A 10,195-nucleotide genomic window follows, 5' to 3' on the forward strand; every position below is an offset into this window, starting at 1 on the left:
TTGTGGGAAGCCTTGGATCATAAATACCGAAGTGAGGATGCCGGCGCAAAGAAATTTGTGGTTGGCCGATTCCTTGACTTCAAAATGGTTGATTCCAAGACCGTGCTAAGTCAGGTTGAGGATTTACAACTAATCTTTGATGAAATCCGTGACGAAGGCATGACGTTGAGTGAAGCTTTCCTAGTGGGATCCGTTATCCACTTGCTGCCTCCAGGGTGGAAGGACTTCAAGAATTACCTTAAGCATAAGCGAAAGGAAATGAACCTGGAGGACCTAATCCAGCGACTCCGAATTGAGGAGGGGAACAGGACGAATGATGGCAGAAATACTGTCACTGTTGGCGCTAAGGCCAATGTTGTGGAGCATGCCAAAGGCTCCAAGAAGAACAAGAAGGACAAGCAGAAGCTAGGTCCGAAAGGAGGCATTACCAAGAAGAAATTTCATGGAAAATGCTTCAATTGTGGCAAGACTGGCCACAAGTCCTCTGAATGCAAAGTTCCTAAGAAGAAGAACAAGAGTTCTGAAGCCAACATGGTTGAGGAAAGCAATCAGAAGGAGGTCGAGATTAGCCTTTCGGCTATGGTGACCGAGGTGAACCTCGTGGACTCTAACCCACGAGAGTGGTTCATCGACACTGGTGCAACAAGGCATTTGTGTTGCAACCGAGAGATGTTCAACACCTTTGAGACCGTTGAGGGCGAGAAGGTTTGGATGGGAAACTCTGCTCAGTCTGCTGTGGAAGGCATGGGCAAGGTGGTTCTGAAGATGACTTCCGGGAAGGAACTGACGTTGAACAACGTGCTGTATGTTCCAGAGCTGAGGAAGAATCTGGTGTCTGGCTCACTGTTGAACAAGCATGGCTTTCGCATGGTGTTCGAGTCAGACAAGGTTGTTTTGTCTAAGTTAGGAATGTTTGTAGGCAAAGGTTATGTAACCGATGGGCTCTTTAAGCTCAATGAAATGCCTATTATGAATAAAAGCAAAGTTACTTCCGTTTACTTGCTTGAGTCTTCCAATTTGTGGCATGGTAGACTAGGTCACGTTAATTATAATTCTATGCGTAGATTAATTAACATGAACTTAATTCCTAACTTTCATATTAACACAAATAACAAGTGTGAAATTTGTGTTGAGGCAAAATTAACGAAAGTACCTTTCAAATCGGTTGAAAGGGAAACTGAACCACTAGAATTAATCCATAGTGATTTGTGCGATTTTAGATCGATACAAACGAGAGGTGGTAATAAATATTTTATCACCTTTATCGACGATAGCACACGTTATTGCTATGTGTATTTGCTTAAAAGCAAAGACGAAGCCTTGGAAAAATTCATTCTTTATAAGAATGAAGTTGAAAACCAACTTAATCAAAAGATTAAGAAAGTTAGAAGCGATAGAGGTGGTGAGTACGAAGCACCTATTGGTGACTTCTGTGCGAGTGTAGGTATAATACACGAGCGTACTGCACCTTACTCACCTCAATCGAACGGTGTTGCCGAACGAAAGAATCGTACATTGAAAGATATGATGAATGCGATGCTTATAAGTTCGGGCCTACCTCAAGATGCGTGGGGTGAGGCTATTTTGACAAGTAATTACCTTTTAAATAAGGTACCCCACAAGAAGCTTGGTAGGACTCCTTATGAGCTGTGGAACGGTAGGAAACCTTCCTACCAGTACCTGAATGTGTGGGGGTGTCTTGCCAAAGTTTTGGTGCCAACACCCAAGAAAGTAAAGATAGGTCCTAAGACCGTGGACTGTATCTTTATTGGCTATGCACATAACAGTAATGCTTATCGGTTCCTAGTACACGAGTCCCATAATCCGGACGTACACGAGAACACGATAATAGAATCAAGGAATGCATCTTTCTTTGAAAATGTATTTCCCTGTAGGTCCAACGAGGGACCAAGTCCGTCAAAACGAATGTTTGACGAAACTATGGATAATGATAGTGGGGAATCCGAGAGAGAACCCGAGCTCGAGCCGAGACGTAGTAAGCGGGCGAGAGTTGAAAAATCATTTGGTCCTGATTTTCTAACTTACTTGTTGGAGCACGATTCGAGTACTCTAACTTGTTTATTAGAAAACGAACCTGATTTTCTATCTTGTTTGATAGAAAACGAGCCTCGAACGTATGTAGAAGCCGTGACTTCTACAGAAGGACCAATGTGGAAAGAGGCTATTAAAAGTGAAGTGGATTCTATTTTACAGAATCACACTTGGGAACTTGTTGATCTTCCTCCAGGTAGTAAACCCTTAGGATCCAAGTGGGTCTTTAAAAGGAAGATGAAACCCGATGGTTCCATCGAGAAGCATAAGGCTAGGCTTGTAATCAAGGGTTACAGGCAACGCGAGGGCCTTGATTACTTCGACACGTATTCTCCAGTGACGAGAATAAATTCCATTAGAATGATACTTGCTATAGCCGCGTTGCGGAATTTAGAAGTTCATCAAATGGACGTTAAAACCGCTTTCCTAAATGGCGAACTAGATGAGGAAATCTACATGGAACAACCCAAAGGGTTCGTGGTTCCGGGCCAAGAAAGGAAAGTGTGTAAGTTGGTTAAATCGCTATATGGTTTAAAACAAGCGCCTAAACAATGGCACGAGAAGTTTGACCATGCAATGTTAACTAATGGATTTAAAATAAACGAAAGTGACAAATGTGTCTACGTTAAGGAAACGATAGACGGCTATGTCATTCTCTGTTTATACGTAGATGATATACTCATTGTTGGTAGTAACGATCGGATGATCAAGTCTACCAAAACCATGTTAAATGCGAGATTTGACATGAAAGATATGGGTTTGGCTGATTTAATCCTCGGGATTAGAATCATTAGAAGACCTGATGGTCTTGTGTTGAGCCAATCTCACTATATTGATAAAATCCTTGGGAAATTTATCAAGGATAATCATCAAGGGACTAGGACGCCTCTAGATCGAAGCGTTCATCTAACCAAAAACCACGGAGAATGTATTTCTCAAGTAGAATATGCTCGGGTTATTGGTAGTTTGATGTATCTTATGAGCTGTACTAGACCGGATATTGCATTTGCGGTTAGTAAACTCAGTAGATATACAAGTAACCCCGGTGCCATGCACTGGACGACAATAGTGAAGGTTCTGAGATACTTAAGGTATACTTGAGACCTTGGACTGCACTATGGGAGATATCCTGCTGTACTTGAAGGGTATAGCGACGCTAGCTGGATATCTGATATTAAGGACTCCAAGTCCACGAGTGGCTATGTGTTTACACTAGCCGGTGCAGCCGTTGCATGGAAATCCTCTAAGCAGACCGTGATAGCTAGATCCACGATGGAATCTGAGCTAATAGCCTTGGACAAATGTTGTGAAGAGGCTGAATGGCTACGCCATTTTTTAGAGGATATTCCTAATTGGGAAAGACCTGTACCTCCAATGTGTGTGCATTGCGATAGTCAAGCTGCAATTGGACGAGTACAGAACCATATGTATAATGGTAAGTCTAGACATGTGCGTCGTAGACACAATACCATTAGACAACTTCTCACAACTGGTGTTGTCTCGATTGACTACGTAAAGTCAGAAGACAACATAGCGGATCCGCTAACCAAAGGGTTATGTAGAATAGCTGCGGAGAAGTTGAGACGAGGAATGGGTCTAAAGCCCTTGGTATAAAGTTCTATAGTGGACACCCAACCTAGCTGGCACCTAGGTTCAATGGGACAACTAAATTATGGAACGGAGCGTGTCACTGTGGGGGTCCCGGACTCTCTACCGCTCCTCGTTAGAAACAGTGGCTCCCGCACTAGGTTAGCATGTTAAGTGCTTTAATGATTCGAATGTCGGTGGACATGTGTGAGTATGCGGGATACTCGGAAAAGAATCACCTATGTGAGAGAGAAGTGAGGGTCGCTTCAAAGGAGAATTGACGGGCACAATTCTTCACAAACTCTTACAGAACCAGGAATGGTGACCCACGACCAAAATGGGCACAATCATGAGAACAAAGCATTGTTGGGAGATTCCTGTGTGAGATATGTCATCGTCTACACAAACGGCAGTCGGTTCAAAGACATCGCGTTCTACCGTACAGCCAGTAGAGTAAATGTATCTTCACGAGGGAAGGTTCAAAGGGTGTGACCCTACCTATCCTATGCAGGGATCGACCGTTGAACACAGTTGTTTCCGATTTTAAAATACCCCGAAAATCAATTTTTCATTCATGTGGGGGATTGTTGGAAAATTAGCTTAAAAATGACATAAAATGGCATTATAAGTGGCTACCTTGTGGTACAATTATCAGTGGGGTCCACTTCTGATTTGGGTCGGGTCAAAGTGGATTCGTGTTCTTCGTAGTGAGACGAAGAGATTGATATATTGTACGCTCAAAACGGATAATGGGTGAATGAGATATTGATTCTCAAAGTAGACCCATTTGAATTGGGAAATGAAGGGAAAATGTAGGACTTTGTCCCACATTGGTTTGGAAACAAGATTTGCCCCCCTTATATACATGAGCTCATTTCAAGCTTGTAGAATTGTATAGCATAGAGGCTCTCTCGCGCGGGGGGGGGGGGGGGGGGGGTGCAAATCAAAATCCAACTAGAAGAGCTCCAAAGATTCAAGCCCGAGCTCGCGTGCGCCGGCACCTGCGGGCACGAATGTCGTCCGGAAATTGGCCGTGCGGGCTGAGAGCAAAACTCTCGTGCAACGGTGAATACGAGAGTTGTACTTTCGTGTAGCACCACAGCACGAGAGCTGTACTTTCGTGTTGTGTCACAACACGAGAGTGGGTACTCTCGTGCACCACAGCACGAGAGTGTATACTCTCGTGCACCCCAACGGTCAGAAGATTAAACTCATCTGTTACGGAATTAATACTGTTTAATTCCAATTGTTTAAACTCAGAGTTTAATCCTACTTAGTGCTGACCGTTACAGGTGTTACACAATTGGTTTTAATCCCAATTTACTGCCATGTTGAATGCTATCCCTTCCAACGAGCCCTATATAAAGAAGAGGTTGGGCAGAAGCATTTTACACACACAGTGAGAAAAACGAAGGAATTCCAGTATAGTTTTCAGCTTCAAAACTTCTGCTTCTACTCTCTTCTTTCCCCAGCTGTGTTCCAGCTTTGTTTTGTTCGCCGGGCTCTTTGTTTAGGTGCTTAAACAAAGAGTCGTAGCACGTTTTATCCTGGGAAACCTAGGCTACAACGCTCCTAGCACTTGTGGGAGGTAGCAAATAAGGTTTTAAGGAAAAGAACCTTGTGTTCGAACTCGTGCTAAAGCCTTCACCCAAACACTCAACTCTTTTCCTTCCCGGTTTTCTGTTTTCCCTAAGTTATAATAATTTTCTGTAGAATTATTATATTTGGGGATTTTTCACCTTTTTACCCAACACATGATAAGAAGCAGCAATTCATTAATTCAGAAATAAATAAATCTGAATACATTTTTTACTTAAGTTTCAATCATTTGGTAGATGATTTTTTTTAATTACTTAAGTTTCACTGGTTTCACTAATATGAGCTATGTATTATTTGTTTATACTGGTGTAGGCATTTGATTGGTCAATAATCCATAGCACTGGAAATCCAAATTGTGGAGAGTCATAGAACATTCAAACACAGACAGGCAACACTATGCTCAAATGGTAAAATTTCCCTTAATTTATATATATATATATATATATATATATATATATATATATATATATATATATATATAATGTGAGCATGCTTCAGCACATACATATAAAAAATTACAATTTATATTGCAGATAGAAAGATAAAGACTCAAAAGTTGAGGCAAAGATTTCAAAGCTCTTACGTAGTATTTATTTGCTAAAATTACAAAGAAGGAAAACAGGTATGTTAAAATAATACCTTTACTTTCTTCTTGCAATTTCCTTTTTTCACATATGGTAGTTGAACTTTTCAATTTTTTTATTATTGTTGAAATAGTTTGTTGCAGCTGTGCAAAATTTTGGTAGGGAATGAATTTAATGCATGTATTTGGTTGTTTAAATGCTGTGCATATATAGTTAGGGAGTTGGAGGGATGAAATGAAGTCACTATCAACAAAGAGTTACATTAGTCAAACCTTACCATCAACCGTTAATGCTTGATAGAAGATATAGGTGTATTTAAAAAGAATTTGTACCTGTATGGATTGAGTATTGTGCAACTTCAATTTGACTGCAAAATTTTCATCATTTTGTTTTTTTTTTTATTTTTTGTTTTGTTTTGTTTTTTAATGAGACAGTTTTCATTTATTTTACCCAATACTAATACTTGAAAATAGAGGCAAATGATGAAAAAGGAATCTGATGCCAATGTTTTATGAAGACAACAATCAAATTCTTTTTTATTACTACCTTAATATATTTTAGGCAATTTTATTAGGACTTTGCACTGAAAATTATTCAAAACTTCATTTATTAAATGTATATGATTATGATTATAAATATAATTTCTGAAATTTACTTTGGAAGGACATTAGTTTTTTCTAAATGTACACTAAATTATTTGAAGCATTTAAGGTGGTCTCAATGGAAATTTAATTTGTCTTCAATCAGCACTAAGACTCATTACCTTAAAAGCATTTTTTTACATAGTATACTAACTTATTCATTTCTAGACAAATCTTATTCATTTCTAGATTCAGAATTTGAAATTATACTTATTCATTTCTAGACAAATCTTAAAAGCATATTTTTAACAGTATACTAACTTCTTGAATTTGAAATTCAACATTAAAGTGTATGATACTTGTTTTCAAATTTTTTGTGACTAACATTTTAGGCAATTTTATTACGACTTTGCAGTAAAAATTATTCAAAAGATCATTTATTAAATATATATGATTATGATTATAAATATAATTTCTGAAATTTACTTTGGAAGGATATTAGTTTTTTTTTTTTAAATGTACACTAAATTTTTTTAAGCATTTAAGGTGGTGTCAATGGAAATTTAATTTTCCTTTTTCTTCAATCAACACTAAGACTCATTATTTGTTATTTTATTTTTAAATTTACAATAATTTCATGAACTCAAACTCAGAATTTGGAACTAAACTTTTTGATTTCTAAACAAATCTTAAAAGCAGTTTTTACAATCTACTAACTTCTTCAATTTGAAATTAAACATTAAACTTGATAGTATACTTTTTTTCAATTTTTTGTGAAACTTGTTTTTCAATTTTTTTTCTGACCAACTGTATGTAAATATAATTTTCAACTTTTTTTTTTTTCTTTATAGAGCTCTTGTTTAAAAACATTACAATTCTTTTTCTCTTTCCAGATTCCTGTAGTTGTGTACTTTGATGCACAGCTCCATTATGTGTTTGGATTATTTATTTGAATGCTTCTCCGTGGATTAACTGCAATTATTAGCTTGCAATCATAAGTAGATAATTTCACATTACAAAACTAAGTAGATTTCAAAGACCTTATTGGCTGCTAGTAAGGATAAGTACATTAGGTACTTTTGCTAATACAGCTTCCAAAAAAGCAATCACCAAATAGGAAAATAGACTATGTCTACTTTCTAGGAGTACATTGCCGCATGTGCAATTTTCTAGCCTTAAACACCAAAAAGTAATAGCAAAAAACAGTAGCCAGTAAACACTTAGTACTACTACATCCAATTTAAAAACATAGAATAACCTATTACTTTTCTTCCTTAACCACCACTTCCTTAGCCTTCTTTGAAGTCCCAACAGCCACAAAGTCTTTAAATAGAGACCTCTTAAGAGGCAAAACATTATCACTAACACCTAAATCATCTTCAATGTCATCTAAGCCACGAAACTTGTCCACCTTGACACCTTGAGAACCACCATCCACCTCAACACATTCTTCATCATCAGTACCATAGTATTTCTGTAGGAAATAACATTAGGGCCAATAAATAAGATAGTAGTTGCAAAATTAACCAAACAATGATAGACAGATATACCTCAGAACCGACATCACCATCTTCATCCTCATCCAGAAAACCACCTACTTCAACTGAACCAATATTCAGTTGTAAAATCCCAGCCGTTAGACTCGAGCAGTACTTTTTAAGAGCTGCTTCATCCCTGCAAATCCTAAGGACTGAATGCAGAAGAGTAACTCTCAACCTGCTCTTTCTTCACAGCAATCCGAAACAGCATTGAAATGCCACGCAAACACCCTAACTCAGATGGAATACAGCCATTCCCCTACAATGATTTAAAAGAAGAAAACACATGAGCATTTAAATTAGTGAATTCACCATTTATGCACATAGGTGTGTTAGATAGGAATACCTACCACTTCATACTTAGCCTTTAATTCACCAGCTGACAAACCAACCAATTCCGAACATTCACGATCACATAAGCATAGGAGCATCTCCAGTATGATCAGCAACACGGACAATAAGCCTATACCTCACAACTCCCTCATGCCAAGAACTCTTACACCCAACACAATACATCATACCACCATCAGCAGCAACCTTTTTTCTTGCAAGAATTACTCTTGCAAGAAATGTAATACCAGTCAGTTAAACTCTCTACATCAACAATTATACCTGCCACCCAATACTCCCCTAGTTGCAAGTAAGATTGAGTTAAATAAGTGATATAGGGAAAAAAGTCCACTATAGAATGCAATAACAGAAGACATTACCTATTTTTTGGAGTATATATCTTGAATAGAACTGACCACCATATTTTTAGGATGCACAGCACTGCCAAAACTACCATCAGACAGCCTGGTTCCAGAATCTATACACCGTAAAGGTGTATGATTACTGTTATAGCTAATAGTAGAGAACATGTAAATAAAAGTTAGTAACAAACAGTTGACTTATTAAACAGACTATTAAAAATAGCTTATAAAAACTAACCAGCTCCTTAACTCACGAAATTCTTTGCAAGAATGTGAAAAACAGTTGAGTAGCATCAAATGAGCTGCAAATGCGCACTTCACCATCTGAAAAAAAAAGTACTGAATAGGACGTATTTTTGACTGGAAAAATACTGTTCTTTTGTTGTTTATTGTGCAACTTCATATTGACAGCAAAATTCTCATGTGTTTGTTTGTTTGGTTTAATTTTTTTTTTTATTATTATGAGACAGTTTACAGTTAGCTTAGTCATTAGTAATTACTATTTACTAATTACTTAACAGAGCGTTAAACAATTGAGGCCAATGGATAAATCAAAAACATAGAAGAAGTTAATAGAGATATGACTCACTGTCCATGAAGCTTGGCAGAGCTGAATCAACAATATAACTGGATCCTTAGCAACAGAGTGGAAATATGGAGTTAGTTGATCCACATGCTCACCCCACAATGTACACTTAATCTGCCTCTGACTACATACCATTTTAAAACCAGGAGAAAAAACATAAGATAGAAATTTCAAATCAAAATTAGAGAAAAAAAAAAAACAGAATTAGAATTACCTAGAATCTTCAAGCACAAAGTCAATTAGTCTAGCCTTTTTCCTTGCAATTAGCTTCTCCAACGGAGAATATACTCCACAATACGACCAATTACATCTGAATTTGGAAACAACAGCATATTAGTGAAATAAAACCTATCATCACAATATTGGTAATAAATCATATTGAGTTTAGAAAAGATTTTTTTTTTTTTATAACTATAACCTATCAAGACTTTCTCATCAATTCCCTGCTTTGAAAGTATGTCTTCAAAACTCTTGAAGCGAAACATTGTTTTTGGGAAATTTACACGCTTTTATTCCTTCACAAGCGTATCATGTTTGATCTTCATCATGTAACGATGAGGGCTTGTTTTATACTTAAAGAAGTTGGTGATGCATAGGAAGTTTCTAATGCCATACACTTTACCCTCCTTGAATATGTTCTTATATTTTGCATCAACATCCTTAGGTATATGGACATGGATGAACATACCCTATATTTAGAACAAACCAAAAACAACTGAGTTAGATATCAACAATGTAAGAGGAGACAAACATAATAATAAGAATTCAGACAATGGTAGATATAGATATAATTTACAAACCTCTTGATTATGAAATATACATTCTTGAATTCTTATTAACTTTTCACCTTTGTTTTCAGTAACAACGTACGCAACCTTAACGCAACCTTATAGCCTTGGAGTTTGCTAAGGATGAAGCTGATCCCCCATAAGCCTTGGAGTTTGCTGAGGATGAAGCTGATCCCCCATAATAAACT

The sequence above is a fragment of the Ipomoea nil genome, unplaced genomic scaffold (assembly GCF_001879475.1).
Source record: "Ipomoea nil cultivar Tokyo-kokei standard unplaced genomic scaffold, Asagao_1.1 scaffold0164, whole genome shotgun sequence".
Lineage (NCBI taxonomy): Eukaryota > Viridiplantae > Streptophyta > Magnoliopsida > Solanales > Convolvulaceae > Ipomoea > Ipomoea nil.